We start from the raw sequence: 20,245 nt of genomic DNA on the forward strand, positions 1-20,245 counted from the left end.
CTACATTACCAAGTGCACAAGAAAACAGTCAGCAGATAATAAAAGCAGGTTCAGCACATGAGTTCGAGTTCAAGTGCACAAACGCGCAATGTTGGAAACAGTAGTGTTCAAAAGCAAGCGAATCAAAACATTTAGAGAACTGTGTGCACCAAACTATTTTTATGAAAAACTGTTGAGTCAAAACATTTGTTTTGGTTTACCATGACACACAACAACAAACAGAAATGTTTTAAGGACGGAGAAAAGTGGGTAACTGCCCAGTGCCCCCAAATTCCAAATCCCTCCCGCCCCACCCTGACCTGAACATTTTCTCTATCACACTTCTGTCTCTATCTCAACTTTTTTTCAACGGTATTCAATATTAGAACATTGGAATGTGGAGCACTACATTGAATACAATGGAGTGATCCGAGCTTCTACGGGCCGGTAAAAGCCCGAAAAGCAACATTCCAATGTTGTTTTACAAACACCTCTCAGAGCCCGTGGGGATTTAAACCCCCTTCGGCTCCGGGAGACCTTTGTATAATTTGTTAGAACATTCTGCCCTCTAGTAGCACAATGTTCTAATAGCCTTATAGCCCTTCATAGCTGGGCTGTACCGGCTATTAAAGTCCCGCCCCCTTGTTAAAGCCCGAGCTGAACGCTGGAGCGGGCCTTTATTAGCCGGTATAGCCCGCTACGGTGGGCTATAAGGCTATATTGTTTTGCTTCATGGGGCTTGGATTAGCTGAAAAGGGGCAATAAACTGGAAAGTTACTCAGAACTCGGTCCCCAATTTATTTCTTGCCTGGGGCCCCCAAAATTCTTAAGAAGACACTGACGACAAAAACTCTCCAGCATCATCATGGTAACAGTCAAATACCACTCTCTCTTGCACAGGTGACATGCCAACGCTCACCTTAACCAGCACTTCAGTTACCGAATTACTTTGAGGGAAGAGCACAGATATAACCTTGACACTGACAAGAAAGCCAGCGTAAACCCAACTTTTGATTGACACTCACATGAATTAATTGGAAATAGAGTCTAGCTCAAAGCCCCTGTTCTCTATCTGTGATTATGAGGTGCTAATTTTTGATAAAACATCGGGGTGTCTGACAGCTAAAGATGTCACTAGGCCAGACCAAAAAATGAAGAGACGAAGAGGGACATGTCTCACAATGAAAATATGTGGCTGTTAATGTAGGGGATTAAATGTAACAAATGAAAGAGATAGACTTTAACAAAATGGAGAATTTGTTTAATTGTGCAAGAGAATGTATTAACGAGGTTGCCTGGGTTAGAGCTCTGTTAATCACTTGGCAGAATGTGTGCTTTGTTGGACAATTTACTTTGCTATTATCTCTCCCAGCTCTTCCAGCAGGGGAGGCGCAGGCACACACGAGTGCCTCTGTGTATTTGCTCTGACACACCATGAACCTGTGGGATGCTTTCTTGATAGCCCTGTCATCTTTTCTTCATAGTCACTGCAGGTGAATAAATGTCATAATAAGTGTGTGGTGTGGATACCTGCCAGGTGTTATGATGTGGGTATCTCAGCTTGCCACATAACATACATCAAATAAATGATCAGGTAATTGTAACAAATAGTTCTGATATTGTTTCTACTGTCTCCAGAACAAAGGCACTACTTTATCACGCCTCACTTTTTAATTAAAGCCTTTCATGTGACAAGCCGGATAATTGAATCATTACCTTCTCTTAATTTGTTTTGTTGTTTCTCTTCAACAGACTAATGAGTATTTTCAGCAGCAGTATTGCTATTCAAGTGTTGATAGTAAATCCAGCAAACCAGAACAAAGGGACTATTGATTTTGACTTTAAATGTCATGAATACTCCTGTGGTTTCAGATTCCCTGTGCCTTTCTTATGCAGATCTGAGATGGTCACCTTTTCCAGGCCCTTCATCCACAGAACCCAGTGTGCGTGGCCTTGGGCTGTGTGTAGCCAGATTTAGGCCAGGGCTGGGAACTTCCATCGACCACCCCCCAGTGCTGCCAGAACCCGAGGCTGTGAACAGAGGGCTCTGAGCAGAAACATTGGCTACAGGCAAACCCTGTACTCAACAACCATTCCCCCAGAAGCCATTGCTGGTTCTTATGGTTTTTTACATGGTTTGCACTTTTTAGTTTTTTTGTTCTTATACTAGTTTGAGAACTGCACTTATGTTCCAAGTAATTGGCTTTAAACTTTTTATTATACATTTCTTCTGTTCCATTATATCCCGTGCTCGCCCCTTCATGGATTGAAGTGTGCAACCCTCTGGCCTCTCCAGGATTTTTTTTGCTAAGTCCTAGGTTCGAGGATGTTTCTGAACCTCCTCGCATCTTGCAACAGTGGACTCAACGACATTTTAAATTCCATATATTCAGTGAGATTTTAGTGGTTCTCAAATGGTTTTGTAACCACTGAGAATTTGAAGTATGATGTGGAAAAAGCTACCTCGGCCAATCAGATGTGTTTTACAAATCAAAATAGGTCCTTATTCGCCATTCAAAGTCAACCTCACATGAGACAATATGTTGGTTTACACTAGACCCAGGGAAAGGGTGATGGGATAAGAGAGGAAGCAGGAACCCTGGGTACCCCAACTTTGACTCGACGCTCATCTGGGCACACTCTGCAGCTGTTAAGGGCTGCTGTCTAAAGACAATAAAAAAGCTATTTCATATATTATCAATTCTGCAACAGTATCTAATACTTTCTATTACAGGTAGACCATCAGAATATCTCTGTGTTTCCGACTCTTCACCATCTAATGGAACTATGGACTTGCTAAGACCTGAAACATAAATAATATCTATGAAACAGATGTCAAAAGTATTCAGATCTACTGTACATCTGTCACTACATATAATACCTTCTCTTCTGCGAGAACACGCTGGGGGGAGGTGGGGAGCAGATCCGTCTAAGTACTGGGGTCATTCAAAGAGCCAGGTCTTAAGGTACTTCCTGAACTGGGGGAGCGTGGTAGATAGTCTGAGGTGGGGGGTAGGGCTTTACACATCCCTGCAGCGAGGAAGGTTCTGGTCTTGCGGATCCGTGGGCCAGTGGACAGGGTAAGCTGGGCAGAGCGGAGGTGTTGCTACAGCGCGGCTCCAAAAATTACTTCTAATCATTACTTACCATTTCCCTGAAACATTTAGACACACAAAACATGCACCAGTGGGGCTTTAACACTGCGCAATTACTCTACTCACTTAAACTTGGCTTCAAGGCTTTTGGGGAATCGCAATGGAGAAATGCTGTAACATTTGGTGGAGCGTCTAAACCTATTTAACTATTTATTATTTACACCTGCAGTTTAAAACAAACAAATTATCATAGTTTATTAAACATTGGATTATTCAGACATACCACCATAATAGCAATGGATCTGCTAGAAAGAAAATTAGGCGTAGGAAAATCACAAGACCAGCTTTTAAAATTTTATTTCCCAATTTTATTAAAAGCAAAACATTATTATATCTGACATTTATGCATTAGTCACATCTTTATTTCAATAATGATAATTTTATTCAGAGCTCAAGGAAAATCGCTTTAGTTTAGATTTCAGTAAAGTTTAGCAAATAACAGATAGTTCCCACTTCATTCTCTCCTAACATCCCTGACTAAAACCCTCATCTTATCCTTAAGTCCTGCAAAGCAAACAAGGTAAAATAGAACAGAGTCTTACATCCAGGAATCGGTCAGCAAACGGGCAGCATCTCCGATAGAAATTGAAAAAGCGACCCCTTCTAGTCAAATCCAGGGGTTTTTATACCTTAATTCTCCTAACTTAATCTATCTAAAAGTAACTTGTCAGTCCTCATTCAAATTCTCATTGGACAGTTTCAGGGTAGGTGAGCATCATCTCACCATTACGACACACTTTTCTCTACGTGTCAGCAGAAAAATAAAGGGTCTTTGTTATGTTCAGTTTGTGGCCTAAGCGCATCCTCGACTAGCAACATCGATCCTCTTTCCCAGGCTCTTGAGCATTACATCGTCCATGCTTGGCACCCATCCTAGGTTCCGGGCCACATTCAGCCTTGAACTTTTTTCGGACACAAGCAGTTCACTCTGACTTGCAGATTTTAGCGCACCCAAGCTTTTCAGCTCTTGCTCACAGTTTACCCGCACGTCCATTTTGTTTAGGCCTCAGAGGCCACTTTTTGGAACTATCATAGAAACAAACACAAATTCATGTTAGTTATTGAATTGAAACCCATTCTGTTTACCTCCCACCATACTAATGTTTCCCATTAGTTGTTACCTGGCAAATAAGCCACACAAATGCGTTTTATACTTACATAATCAACCTTCTCTTTTCACAATACGTGTACAAAAAGCACATTTAAATAACGTTTTGTTTATAACTAAATAGCACATTAGTTCACATTACAATAACATTACATATTAGTTAGGTTTATTGCAACATGAAAGGAAAATTAGTATTCCCATGTGTAAAAAGTAAAATAATGAGTGCATCTTACTCAATGGTTGATTAATTTCACAAAAGCAATTAGTAAACATTATTGTTATGGGACATTGACTTCAAGAGGGGTACACAAAGTTTTGTGTTTGCCACCTCGCTCCATCAGTGACTTTTTGGTGCGTGGAAGGAGAGGCAGCTGTTCACATATGCTGATCTGGTGTTGTATTGGGCCTTGTAAGTGTGGGTGAGGCGTTTGAAGGTATTCTTGTGTCTGCTGGGAGCCAGTGTAGTTCGCAGAGGTGTTGAGTGACGTCATCAACTTGTCGAAATACAAAATCTCCACCAAGCAAGAACAAGTTTTACAAAAGGGCACCACGTTTGTCTCTACATATCACTCCAATTCATTGGACAGCCAAGTTTGCATATACAAGTTTATGAGACTTTTGCGTTTGAGACACTTTTTTTCGAATGTCATTCAAAAACCCTCTGAACCCACCAAGGATACACTGATGGGTTTACGTAACAAAAGCAAATTCACGCCTCCTACAAGTCACAAAGTACTAGACGCTTACGAGAAGGTGATCTCTAAGGAAATTGAAGCAATATACAAAAAACCTTCATCTAAATCTACCAACATGTCAAAACAAGAGTATCAGGCTCTTAATAAATTGGCAGAGACCGCGGAGATAACCATTCGACAGGCTGACAAGGGCGGCGCCCTCGTCATCCTGGACACTGAATACTACCAACAACAACTGGATAACCATGTCAAAGACACCCAAATATACCACAAGATTTCCAATGACCCCACAAAACAGTTCATTGCGATATTGACCTCATCGGAACCAAGGAGAAGAACTATCTCATCAAAGATAATCCATCAGTGCCGTACATATACATGATCCCCAAGGTTCATAAACATCCCACCCACCCACCATGTCGGCCCATTGTTTCAACGGTGAATTCTATCCATGAACCGGTAGGAAGATATCTTGATAAACACCTGCAACCCATCGTACAAAAAATGTCCACATACATCAAGGACACCACGAATTTTTTAAACATTTTGAAGGAAGAGGCATTGACAAATACCAAAGAAATGTTACTATGCACGATTGATGTACAATCTTTGTACACCTCAATTCCTCACAACTTAGGAACAGAAGCAGTGGTATCCTTTTTGGTGACATCAGAAATGGAAGAAAATTTCACAATATTCCTCATGGAATTACTAAATTTCACCTTATACCACAGCTACTTTCAATGGAACGATGAGTACTATATCCAATCCTCCGGTACCGCCATGGGAAATTGCGCCGCACCGGCGTACGCGAATCTTTTCATGTACAGGTACGAACTCGACCACATTTTGAACAACCACTCATGGATTAACAACTTAATCCTATATAAAAGATATATAGATGATATCTTCATTTTGTGGAAAGGAACGAGGGAAAGCCTGATGAATGCCATCAAAAACTTGAATGAGGTAAATGAAAGAATCCAATTTACTTACAACATACAGAAAGACAAAATATCCTTTTTGGATGTAATGATTGAAAATAAACAGGGTCAATTGGAAACGACGATCTTTACCAAAGCCACGGACAGAAATAATTTGCTACATTTTCAAAGTTTCCACCAACCATCCTTGAAACAACACCTCCCATACTCTCAGCTATTAAGAGTAAAAAGAATATCTTCATCTGAACAAATTTACAATGAAAACTTTCCCAAACTCATTGACAAATTTCAGAAGCGAGGTTATCCCACGGCAATCCTCGAGGAAGCAAAAACTAAGGCATCTAACATCTCCAGAACCACACTATTGAAAGACAAGGTAATCACCACCCAACAAGAGAGAACAGCATTCACTTCTAAATATTCCACAGAAAGTTATCGGATCAAAAAGATCATTCTCAAACACTGGCCATTATTGGCACTTGAAGAAGATTTCAAGGGTATTTTCTCAAGTCCACCCAGGTTTGCATACCAGCGATCCAGAAACATCAAAGAGATATTGAACACCAAAACTGAAAGAAAAACAGCAGTTCACAAAGGCACATTGCCATGCCACAATTGTGGTAATTGCAACGCAATCATTAAAGGAAATCAAGTAAGACATCCCAGTCAAGGAACAGTGATCAAATTGAAAGTATCTGCCACCTGTGACAGTCGCAATGTAATTTATATGTTGAAATGCCCATGTGGCTTGGCCTATGTTGGCAAGACTGAGCGAAAAATAAAAACCAGGCTCACAGAACACAAGAGCAACATTCGAACCAAGAATACTAAATCCCCTTTGGCAGTACATTTTGAACTTCACAATCATACTCCCAGTCAACTAAGATTTCTAGTGTTGGAACAACCGAGTATTTTACCCGGTAGAGACAATAGCCAGTATTTATTGAGACGGGAAATATATTGGATAGACCGTCTTACCACGACCTATCCTAAAGGATTAAATGATCGGATTGACTTTCATTGCTTTCTGTAATAAGATACGCTAATCATTGTGTTTCTCTTGTACCCAGTCTCACCTTGTTGCATAACATTACCCAGTTTCCACTCCGTGCAATAGACATGTGTATTATATTTTCCTATTGTGGTGATGTTCATCATTAATTTTTTCTTTTCAATTTTTGTGCATTATTTTCATAATTTTTACAGTGTTTCCATACATGACCGCTTACAGCCTTGGTGCTTTTTTTGGCCCTGTACAGCTGCGCCCGTTGTTACACAACTCCTACATTCACCCTCGGTTTTTACGAGTCTTTCCACCACAGTACACGAACATTTCAGACCCCGAGCAGTCTGTTTTCCACCCCCATCCATCTCATGACCGTACACGTCACACGTCATTTCACGTAAAAAACCCTCACGGTACTTCCGCATTTCATCCCGCCGACTGCACATGGAGGGCGACATTGTTGCCAGTGCTCCGCACTGATACCGGTAAGCTACCCTAGTTTAGTTTAAATTGCAGCCGGTACCCCTCGGGTTCCGATTGTCAGAATCCATCCCACAGCCCTTCGCCAATCACGCCTTCTCCTCACCCGGGCTGAGACCTTTCCCATACAAATGGTGCCTGATGGTTTTATCAATTTAGACGGGTTTCCATGCTTACGTGTTTCTAGTTGCTGACATTCATTTCTTCCACCCGCCATCACCCTCCTTCCACCGAACGGACCCCAGTTAGTACCCACACAATTTAACGGTCACAGCCATTTCTATTCTTTTTAAACACACAGACTCGCGGTTTTTGTGTTGTTTGACCTTTATTCACACTCGACAATTTTTAGGGGTTAAATGTGTACTTCATTTATTTAAACCGGGTCATTTTCAGATTTCTGATGTTCATAATCAGATTAATGCTTAAAAGACAATTTATGAATTTTTTGAAATGTTTTGATCTGCATCATGCATACGAGATGGCGTATTAATATATGTGTATCATTTTTCTTTTTTGCCAACAGTATAATTAAATCCCCTGATGAAGGGCCCCGCGCCCGAAATGCATTGGGAATTCATGGGGAACCTTTTGAATTAACAAAGAAATGAAGATTGATGTATTAATTTCATCATGTGAATACAACATTTTGAATGAAGATAAAATTTGATTCACAATAAAATAATTTCAAACGTACAACTTACCTCGCTGGAAATTTTCTTTTACTGTGTGCATCCGGTGCCGCTACCCACGTTTGGGATAGCGCAACTCAGCGAGTGACGTGGCTGTGCCAGGGGAGGTCGAGGACCAGTCTGGCTGCAGCGTTCTGGACATTCTGGAGCATGTGGAGGTTTTTCTGGGTAACGCTGGCATAGAGTGCGTTGCCGTAATCAAGTCTGCTGCCTTGCAGTAGTCAAGTGACTGACTGCCTTTCTGGATTCGGTGGGGATCCATCTGAGGGTCTTTCACAGCAGGCGGAGGGCATTGGAACAGGCCTAGGAATCTGAGTTGATCTGGCAGTCCTTAGTGAGCGATGTGTCTAGAATGATGCCGAGGTTTTGTGCATGGTCCGTCGGGGTGGGGGGAGTTCCAAGTGCAAAGGGCCACCAGGTATTGTTCGGGGATGGATCCTAGGATGAGGACTTCTGTCTTGTCTGAGTTGAGCTTACAGCAGCTGTTCTTCATCCAGGTGGCAACGGCTTTCATCCCTTCTCGGAGGTTGTGCCTGGTGACTTTGGAAGTATAGACTGGTGTTCTGTTGGGCTATTTGGCTTGGTGACCACGGCTGCATGGCAATTGAAACGCATTGAGCTGTTGTGCTTTAGTGGAATAAAACAACTTGCTCTACTGATTTAGATTGCCGGAGTGTAGACGTTTCATGTGTGTATGTCTATATATGGAGACTCAGCTTGAAGCAGAGTCCCATAAAAAAAGATTAAAAAAAGAAAAGGGCGAGGGTAGGGACACCCTCAACCCCTGGCTGTCGTGCATGGGTCTCCCACAGACTTGTCCACGGCTAAAAAGCATTAAAAAAATATCTCTGACAAATCTGTGGGTGGATCTGCATATTTTTCAGAGATTTAAAAAAAAAAAGTGGTCTCCCGTGCTTTTACTTAATTTGCCCCCCGGGTGCGCCAGGTCCCGGGGGCATTGGAGGCTGGAAAAGGAGGAGGGCCCAGGGGCCCAACTCCTAGGGATTATGGTAGCTCCGGGGGCCTCCATCTTCCCTGGTCTTTAATAGATATGAGTGCTGGTGGGCAGACCCCCCCCCCCGCAGCCCAACGGGTCTCCGCCTCCCTGGAGCAAACTATAACTATGCAGGGGCCCCCACGGCCCCCCCCACAGCTCTTGGACTGCCACCTCCCCAGAGCTTTAATAGAAATGAGTGCCGGGCCGTGCGGACGCCCAGCAGCCCCGGCGACCACCACCTTACTGGAGCAAAAAATAATGACAATGCAGAGGGGCCTGTCTTGCCCCTTGCAGCCCCGGGGACAACCACCTCCCCAGGGAAAAATGAAACAAAGGATGGGGGCTATGCACCATCAAAGTCAAAGATGGCCCCCCCGAGAGCTGGCTCCTACTATGTCTTGGGGGTGTCCACCAAGCCATAGCAAACTATGCTTTGCTTTGAGCAAACAAGAGCACTTTCCTCTCACTTCCTCAAAGTGGAGCACAACTGCTTTTACACACAGGGAGTTGCATGTTAGCAGCTCCCTATGTGTAAAATTAATGCCGGCTCCCGCAGGAGATGAGGAGCTGGCAGGGACCGCAGGGGTCTTCAGACTCCCCCCGTGGTTCCCCTCAGTGGTAACAGGTGCCCTGGGTTAGGACCACCTCCCCAGAGCTTTAAATGCAATGTAAGAAGCATTTAAAAATGCAAATTGGCCTTAAGGAATCACAAATTACCACCAACTTCAAGATGGTGGTAATTTGCGAATACCTTGAAAAATGCACTTTTATGCATTTTTCAAAGAGCAAAGTGAAGCACATACATTCCCTTAGGGCATGTATGTGCGCCACATGTGCGCCCATGAAAATTTCAGGGGTGCAACAGGGTGTCCTTTGGACACCCCTGCACCCTTGAAATTATTCTCAATTTGCGATTCTCAAATTGCGAATCGCAAATTGAGAATAACTTCCCATTCATTCCTATGGGCCTCCTGGCCCATAGACATGAATGGGAAAGTATTCCTTAATTGCGATTCGCAATTTGCGAATCGCAATTAAGGAATACTAAGAAATCGCAAAAAAATTGCGATTTTGTACATACATCCCTATTTGCGAATCTCAAATGCGATTTCTAAAAAATCGCTATTTGAGAATCGCAATTCAGGTTGTTGATACATATGGCCCTGAGAGCTTTGCATATTGCTTTTTAAAACATACTTCCCAGCTTGAGAGAGTGTTTTTAAAAAAAGTAAAAGTCATCCAAATAGGGCCCCCGCATTGCAAGTGGTACAAAGCCACTACACGTAGGTCCACGAACATGCTGCGTCTTACAAGTACAGAAGAGGCACAGGCAGTGACAACACTGGATATCCAGCAGCAGGAGGAGGATGGATGCAGCCTGCCAGGAGGCGGCTCCTCTGCTCAAGCTGCCACTCATTGCTCGTAGCCCTGAGTGACAGCCAAGAAAACCTTTCTCTGCAGCCAATCGACGTCCAGCTGCCGAGAATATAAAGAGATTCATTCCAAACGAGACAGGGGAAGTTTACAATTTTCACACCCCATGCTCTACAATGGCTGTGAGGTTTTTTCGTGACTTGCCAATAAACCTTAAATTGGAGTGGTTATTTAATATCCTCAGAACTCCATAATATGTTATTGCTTATATATTTTTCATACAACATATATTTTGGGGCAGGAAAATGTGTATTGAAAAGAGTACCACATATTACTACTCCATACTTTCCTACTTTCTGCCTTTCTATCGTTTGAAATATGCCATTTACGGGGCTGATGTACCTTCTCCAAGTTATGGAAAATAAATAATTGCTACTTATATCATTCTCATGAAATATGGTGTTGAGACCACTGCTGCAAGGACATTATATTTATGATACAATACCTAAAAACATTGACTTCCACCCTTTATGGCTAGCTAGGGCACCATCCACTCTTGGATTCACAGCTCATGCCCTTCATACCTGCCCTGCAGTCAAATGCTCATGACTGCGGTGATCCTTCTGCTTGGCTATCTCCAGCTGGCACTGGGCATGGTCTGGACCCAATGCCCTGCTCCCAGTGCCTACTGGGTGTGACTTGTAGCTGTCTCATGTGCGGGGAATGAGATTTTAATATCAATTTATGATCAATTTAATAACTTATCTCATTCATAAATTTTGGATCGCTTGTTATCTGTCATTGAGTAAAAGACAAACCCCGCATAGGTTAGATAAACCCCATAAACTGACACCACTCTGAAGAACCACTTACAACTGATAAAGTTTAAAAGGTTTAATATAAAATTAAGAAAAGTTGCATATACAATCCTCTCAGGATTAAATTCAACAAATATACAGGAACTAGAAGGAAGATATATTCCCTAAAGAACCTCAGTCTACAAACGAATACAATTAAAGTCAGTTCAAGAATCAGCATATTAAAAAGCATCGATATGAAGTGGTTCCTTTGCGTCATCTACAGAAAGAGAAAAAATAAGCAAGTTAAATCTGTCCCTACTCTATACTAAGTGACATCCCTACTTCGCAAGTTCCTAACCTAAAAAGGTGTCAGCAGTTTGACTCCCAAAGAAGTTCAAACTCTCTTAGCCTCTAAAGGTAACTTAAATTTAAGAAGCAGTACCCTTGCTGCCTACCCATCCGCTCTCTAAGGGTCCTCGGCCTACTGCTCTCTTGAGCTCTGATCTCTCTCTCTGGACATCTGCTCATGCCATCTGCGCTATCTTATCCCCGGGGTGCTGTCCCTAAAATACACAATCACAGTGTGGGTGGAACGCCCCTTCGACGCCCACCACGGACTTTCCCCGTGAGGTCATCTTCTAGCCTTTTTCATTGCTTCGTCTCTTTCCGTCATCTGTTAAGTTGACCCTTCTTCTTAGACGCCATCTTCGTCTTCTTGTCGGTGACTTCATTTGACATTTCAGATCAAAAGTCTATAACCTCAGCAGAACTTTAATCTTTATGACTATGTATATAACCTTTCTTGGTCCTGTGAATGGTCATTTCAAAACAAGACTCAAATTCCAAGCGTCTCATCTCACGTTTAGGCAATAAACTTCGTCCGACATTGTCACCTTAAATCTAACAAGAACTAGACTCCTTGGCTCTCACGTTCACAGCAAGGCTATTCACGACTCCTGTGAGCCCACTAAATTACAAACAGCGGACTACACTCCTGCGAACCCTTGGTCAGTCAGGTTAAAATCACAAATGACCTAAACTCTTCTAACATTCCTACAAACTTCTTCTACACAGTATAACTTCTAACACACATTTATATACAATCGCATTTAGCAAATCCTTTACGTATAAATGAATACATTGTAGATAGAATATAAATTACATAGAGTATAACTTTATATTCTCATTTGTTACATCGCCGTGTATGCTCTCTGCACATTTCTCCATGTTACATTTCACGCCGTTTCTCCATTTAAAGTTACACATGTACATGAATTCTACTTTGCACGTTCTACATTTCGTAAGCATTTCTACACATTTCTATATTAGCCCATTATGCATACGGGCCTTCTAAATCTAACGTATGTTCAAGAGTAAATACAGTTACATTTCCTATATTACTTTTGTTACATCTGTTAACTTTATGCTATAAGCGTCCACTTCACGTTACGATATACATTTCATTCCTACGTTTATGCTATATACTTCTAAATATGGCTCGGATATACGTTTTATTCAAATTGCGCTCTCTCAGTTCCCCCCTTTGATGACTTTTAGGAGTCATCACTAAATGCAATTTGAATAAGTCCTTTACACAGAACTAGTTACAACATTCCCTCTTTTCATCGTTTCGAGTGCTCTCAAACTTTTATACTGTTGATCTTGTAAAGCAGCTAATCTCCTTTCTTGTTCTCTCATTGATCGTTGTAACTGGTTCGACCTATACCATTTATATAGTTTCACTAATCCTAATAATGTTATTATACAAATTAATACTATTAACACAGGTTTTAATATATACCATACTATGCTTTTACCAAGGTTGGCAAACCAATTCCCAACCTTTCCTACTCCATGACCTACTTTTTCCCAAACATTTATTTTTGACAAATCTTCGATCTCTTGATGAATCTGTGTAATGTTGCTTATGACCTTCTCAAGTGGTTTTGAATTATCAGGAATATAAGTACAACATTCCTGAACCTTCAAAGCCTTACAAACTCCGCCTTCTTTTGCTAATAGAACATCTAAAGCAAGTCTGTTCTGAAGAACCATTGCTCTAATCGATTGCATCTCGCCTTCTACTAGCATTAATGACCTTGCAGTACTTGCAGACAATCTATCTACAACGGTAGCTAGTCTCCTGATCTTAACATCGTTAAGTATTAAACCTAACAAAGGAAACATCGCTCCAAATACATCTCCTACTACTTCTACATCTCCTACTTCCCTTTTCGCTCTCGTCGAAGCCTTTCCTTCTATGATCGCTAAATCCTTTGCATGATATATTTTGGGGAAGACAATTGCCAAGTAACACGAACCATACCAATTGTCAGGCAGTTTTACATAGGCATTTCTTCCACATACAAAATATACATTTGGAATAGCTTGCATCCCTTTCATGAAATCTTTCGTATAGTACTCTAATCTAAAAGCATGTTCGCAATTTACTTCACCTACAAATACACTCTCATAATACGTCTTGCTTCGAGTTAAACATAACTTTCCTTTCTGCGTCCTATCCAAAGCTATTGGACCATTGCTACCTTTCTTTTTATGTGCCTTCTCTTCTTCGGTCCAATCAGTTTTCCACTGTCCTGACATTTTTAGAATCTTCTGCCTTCTGTACCGGTCATCTACTTGTCCTATGAACCTTTTCTCAACCTCTGACACTTTGCAAGTTAGATTATTTCTGCGTGCATATGATGTATCTAATGTATCCCAAGGAAGAAAGAATTTAGCTAGTCTATCCTCCTTTTTGTAATAGTCCCACTTATTCATTTGTTTATAATTCGGAACTTCAGGCAGTACCGAATCATAATTTGAAAAGTAGTACTCAAACCCTTCCCTACCATAAAATATACTAAGCAGTAAACTACATGTTATCCCATAAGTCAGTGGGAGATGGTGATATCTAATGCCTTCGTCTACAGAAGCCGGCAATTGCATACAAACATAGCAATCTTTGGCCTCCATGGCATCGATATACTCGTACAATAGTTTAGCATATGCGTTTGACCTAAAGTTTCCCTGTGACTCGTCTACGTGTAATCTACGAGCTTCATCTGCCAGTAACGCCTTTTCACGTATTACATTGCTCTCCTCCTTCTTCTCCTCAAGAGCAGGTCTCAAAGTCGTTACAGGCTTTACATCTGCTGTTTCTTTATCGCTTTCATGTCCTATTATGTATGATATTGTCACTACTGTAATTATGAGAAAAATTACTACTGTTATAAGTGTACCTACTATACATTTAGCTTTTCGGTTTGGGTTGCCGTTCTCCATGTTATCAAACAGCGTAGCTCCTTCCTTTGCGAAAAAGTTTCTCTTTTCCAATCTTGTTTGCTTTATTTGCTTTCTCAGTCTGTAAAGTGCTCTTTATCAACAAAAGTCTCTTTTTCGCAACCAATGTCTTTTTTCTCTTTAGCAACAGACAACCCTAACCCTTCTCCGTCCTCTAAATGTAATCCCTATTTTTATTCTTCTTTCCACTCGGCACTAGGTTATTTTCTTCTTTATAGCTTATATACAAAAGTCTTTATGCATCAACAATTATTCTCGTACCTGCAGCTTTCACAACAAGTTCTAATAATTCAAAACGAATGACTTTTTCTTCCTCCTCTGGAATTTGATGACCAAAAGTCGGAAACTGTAATCTATTTAGCACTAGATCTTGGATTTGACTCAAATATGGGGGTATGGGAAGTGTGAAAGTCAGTAACCCCTCAGTCTCGAGTCCAGGCGTCAACATCCATATCTCCACTGCCACAAATGGATCGTGATCGATTACTTTCACTTTCTTCACTCTCCCAGATTTCTGTCCCCAAGACATCTGCTAGATAAGTCCACTCTGGGGAGGCGTACCTTCTGCAGGGCACGCGTACCCTTCTCGATCTTCTTGGACTCTCAGTTCCTGAGTCTGTAGTTTCTTCTTCCTGATCCGATTCTTCAGCGATCGGGACAAGAGTTCTTTCTCGTTGTGCTGTTAAGCTTGGCCTTCTCCTTCTCTCCGGCCAACTAGCTTCGTCACTCCTTGTCCTCCTGCTCCTTGTTCTTGGACTTGTCTCTTGGTCACTCTCTGCTTGTTCAGTATCTGATTCGATCTCCCAATTACTCTCTTCTCCTGAGGCGACTTCGGTCCCACTAGTGTCCTGACCTTCGTCGACCTGTTCCGTCACAGTCTCAGCCTCTTCGATCACCTCCACAGCTTGGCTTTCCCCCTCTGTGGCTTCTCCGCTTTCCGCTGGATTCTCATCCGAGAGAGGAGCTGTTTCTTCTAGAGGTGTTGGCACTCTTCGGGTGTGTGAGGCATGTATCCAGTTTGGCAGGCCTCCACACTTTACTGCAGTGTTCGTCACAAGTATGACTTGAAACGGTCCTCTCCAGCGCACGTCTAAGCAGTTCTTCCTCACGTGTTTTTTCACCAAAACCCAGTCCCCCGGACTCAGGTCATGGCACAAATCTTGTGCTGATGGAACCTCTGCAGCCTGGACCTGGAGGGACACAGAATTAACGGCATCAGATAGTCCCTTACAGTAGTCCAAGATCAAATCGTCTGTGATGTTCACTAGGGCTGCAGTCGGAACCGATGGCAATCTCATGGCTCTCCCCATTAGCACTTCATGAGGAGAGAGACCTGTTTTCCTATCTGGTGTGCTACGTATGCTCATAACATCTTAACATCTTGACCATTTGCGTTAGGATAGCCTCGCTATTCTGCTGCTGGCTGCTGCAGTAATTCATTTTTAAAACGTCCCGTTTTTGTCTTTTATTTTAATCTTGGTTACTCGTTTTTCCCCTGTTTTTAAATTTGAGCCACTCGCATACCTGCATTGCTGCCACCTTACTCTCACCTAAATTTGGTCAAAGCACCGCGTTTTAGCGGGTCCCTGCCCACTGTCTCGTGTTGGTGGCCACCTTGGGAGGGGGGACATTGCAGGAGGCGCAGGCAGCGCTCTAGTGTCTCTAGTGTCCCGCGCTCGGCGAGCATAAAGGCAGGCAAACCTCAGGTGAGCACCCTTAACATCTTGACCATTTGCGTTAGGATAGCCTCGCTATTCTGCTGCTGGCTGCTGCAGTAATTCATTTTTAAAACGTCCCGTTTTTGTCTTTTATTTTAATCTTGGTTACTCGTTTTTCCCCTGTTTTTAAATTTGAGCCACTCGCATACCTGCATTGCTGCCACCTTACTCTCACCTAAATTTGGTCAAAGCACCGCGTTTTAGCGGGTCCCTGCCCACTGTCTCGTGTTGGTGGCCACCTTGGGAGGGGGGACATTGCAGGAGGCGCAGGCAGCGCTCTAGTGTCTCTAGTGTCCCGCGCTCGGCGAGCATAAAGGCAGGCAAACCTCAGGTGAGCACCCTTAACATCTTGACCATTTGCGTTAGGATAGCCTCGCTATTCTGCTGCTGGCTGCTGCAGTAATTCATTTTTAAAACGTCCCGTTTTTGTCTTTTATTTTAATCTTGGTTACTCGTTTTTCCCCTGTTTTTAAATTTGAGCCACTCGCATACCTGCATTGCTGCCACCTTACTCTCACCTAAATTTGGTCAAAGCACCGCGTTTTAGCGGGTCCCTGCCCACTGTCTCGTGTTGGTGGCCACCTTGGGAGGGGGGACATTGCAGGAGGCGCAGGCAGCGCTCTAGTGTCTCTAGTGTCCCGCGCTCGGCGAACATAAAGCCAGCCATGCTGACGCGCAGCGTCATCACGCAGCGTCATCGCCGGACTATCGCCGGAGTTTCGCCAGAGTCAAGCCCGTCTGTGCCCGTCCGGGCCCAGACGGGCCCAGGGCGCACCACTCTGTTAAACACCTCTTGCCCTCAGATCCCCTGTTACAGGTACTCACGGGACACACTGCTTGCTTTACGCGCGCCCAGACACCCCAGCTGCTGCTATTATTGGGCTGAGGGCTCCGTTTTTAATCACTGTCTTGACTGTCGCCCGTACAATACTTGCAAGCACCCTAACTCTCTTACTATGGCATTGCTCAACTGTAGATCATTGCCTTGTCATACTACCGAGGTTCATTCCCTCCTTCTGGACCATAGTCTGGATGTTCTATTTCTGACGGAAACGTGGCTGACCACAGGTTCCGACCCCGACATCGTCAACGCTCTCCCCTCGGGGTATCTCATGTTCCATCTTGATAGGCCGGATGGGAGAGGGGGTGGAGTGGCCATTGTTTACAGAGACACATTTGTATGCAAAGCAGTCGACTGTGGCATCAACAACGCTGAAAGTTGTCAGTTTACCCTTTGCATCTCCTCAACTGTCTCTATCTCTGGCCTCCTTGTGTATCGGCCTCCCGCTACTCTAGGGAATTTTGTGGATTCCTTTATGGAGGCTGTCATCCCACTGGCTGCTGCCTCGTCCTACTTTGTCACCCTTGGGGACTTCAATTTTCATTTTGACGACCCCAATGACGTAGTGGCAAGGGAGCTTGTAAGCTCGCTTGGTGCACTGGACCTTCATCTTGTCAATATGGGAGTTACCCATAACAGAGGCCATCAGCTTGATGCAGTTTTTGCTAACTCTGTGAACCTGCAGGCTCTCCAGATGCTGGCTCTCCCCTGGACTGATCACCATCTTGTTCCGTTTAGCTGGCTGCTGGGGAACCGCAGAGACCCCGCTCCTAGACAACATACTGTGGAACGACTTTGGTCGAAGCTCCCGGTGGACAGTTGGGCGGAAGAGCTAGCTAGAACCTGTCCTCACCTCACAGATGACCCCAACACTGCTGACCAGCTCTTGGGCAAATGGCTTACTAACTCTCTGGACTTACTGATCCCAAATAAAAGAAGGCTTGTCAGGGAGAGAAGAATTGGTTCTGCCCCCTGGTATACCCCCGAACTCGGGTGCATCAGAACCTCTTGTAAAAGGCTTGAACGTGCCTGGAGGAGAGGGCGGACGGAAGAAAGCCGGGCCAATTATAAAAGGGAACTAAGGAAATATAAAAGCGCACTGAAGGACGCTAAAAAGACTTTCTTTAGCGACCGGATTGAGAGAGCAAGCAATTCTTCAGGAGAATCGTTTAAAATCTTCAAGGAACTTCTGAAAGCCCCGGTCCCTCCAGTGTTGCACGATAATCCCAAAGAAAAATGTGAGGAATTGGCCAGCTTCTTCCACTCTAAAATAGAGAAAATATTATCCTCCTTACCTACTATCCCTCAAAGCGATGAATCGGTTGCTAGTCCCACAAGCTGCCTGATTGAGCTAGCATCTTTTGGCCCCTTTTCGGAAGAGGAGGTCATAAAAGTCCTGTTAGAGATGAAGAGTGGCTCCCCGAGTGACCCAGTCCCCATAAAACATCTTAAACTCGTGGCTAACATCTTGTCAACTCCTCTGACTGACCTCTTGAACCTGTCACTTACACAGGGCATAGTGCCCCAGAGATGGAAAAAGGCTGTGGTGAAGGCCTTATTGAAAAAGCCAGGAATGGACTCATCCAACTTGACCAACTTTAGGCCAATTTCACTTCTGCCTGGGTTCTCAAAAATTGCAGAGAAGTTGGTTAACCGTCAGCTCTCTCACCATCTTGAGTCTAACCACCTGCTAGGAGACTCCCAGACTGGTTTCCGTCCCGGCCATGGAACAGACACTGCCTTGCTGGCAGTAGTGGAGGAGGCAAGGAGCACTCTAGATACAGGAGGGTCAGTGGCAGTGATCCTCCTGGACTTGAGTGCTGCCTTTGACACTGTGAGTCATCAAGTGCTCCTCCAACGTCTGTCAGAGGTAGGTGTCTCAGGGACGGCCCTGAAATGGTTGGGATCTTTTCTATCTGACCGTTTCTACCAAGTCTGGGAGGGGTCAGAGCAATCTGCCCTAATCCCTCTTCAATGTGGAGTCCCGCAGGGCTCATCGCTGAGCCCTACTCTATTTAATATATATATGACTCCACTTGAAAGAGTGGTCGCCCCCTCGGGGGTGAAGATCATCAGCTATGCTGATGATACTCAGCTGGTGGTCGGCCTCACTCAGCTGGCGGAACAACCTGAGGTTTTACATGACTGCCTCGCCAATGTTTATCGTTGGATGTCTATCTCCGCCCTAAAGCTTAATGGAGGTAAAACCGAGCTGATGCTCCTGGGCAATCCCAGTCCCTCCATTATTGCGACCTGTTGGCCTCGGTCTCTTGGTGACCCACCATCCCCCAAGAAGGAGATCAAGTCCTTGGGAGTATGGTTGGAAGAAGATCTGTCCTTCAGGACTCATGCCAGGAAGACCGCAGGGGTTTGCTTTGGCTTACTGAAATCAGCCCGAAAGGTGCTACCTTTGCTTCCTGATCCAGCAAGGAAGCTGTTGATACGTGGCCTCATTCTATCGAGGCTCGATTATGGGAATGCGCTGTTTCTCGGTGCCCCCGAAGCGACCTTCAAAACTCTCCAACAGGTGCAAAATGCAGCTGCGAGAATCCTTATGGATGTTCCCAGAAGGCAGTCTGCTGCTCCTGCCCTCAGAGCGCTTCACTGGCTCCCCGTGAAGGAGCGGGTGAAATTTAAGGCGCTATGTACTGCGCATAAAATTCTACATGGCAAAGGCCCTCCTATTCTTGCTAATATGGCCCGTCCCTATAAACCCCCACGTCTGCTGCGCTCGGACCAAAAACACCTTCTGCAGTCAGCCAGAGTAAGAAAAGCTCGTTCTGGGGGTAGGCGTTTCTCGGTGCAGGTGGCGTCTCTTTGGAACTCTCTGCCCCTCAGGATTCGCTCAGAGCCCAAGATCCTACCATTTAGGAAACTTCTTAAGACCTACTTGTTTCCACAGTAGTGATTAGCTGAGTCTCCCCTTCTGGTCTGTTGCGCCGGGACGCCCCTGGGTAAGCTGAGCGCATTATAAATTTCATATTATTATAAGAACCACTGGAAGTGCGTCTGGCCAACTCAGGGATGTTGATGAACAAACTTTGGCAAGTCTGGACTTGATTGTACTGTTGATTTGCTCTACAATCCCTGAAGCTTCTGGTCGATAGCTGCAATGTAGTTTCTGATCGATACCCAAAGCTGAACATAGCATCT

Source organism: Lissotriton vulgaris, chromosome 8 (assembly GCF_964263255.1).
Source record: "Lissotriton vulgaris chromosome 8, aLisVul1.2, whole genome shotgun sequence".
Classification (NCBI taxonomy): domain Eukaryota; kingdom Metazoa; phylum Chordata; class Amphibia; order Caudata; family Salamandridae; genus Lissotriton; species Lissotriton vulgaris.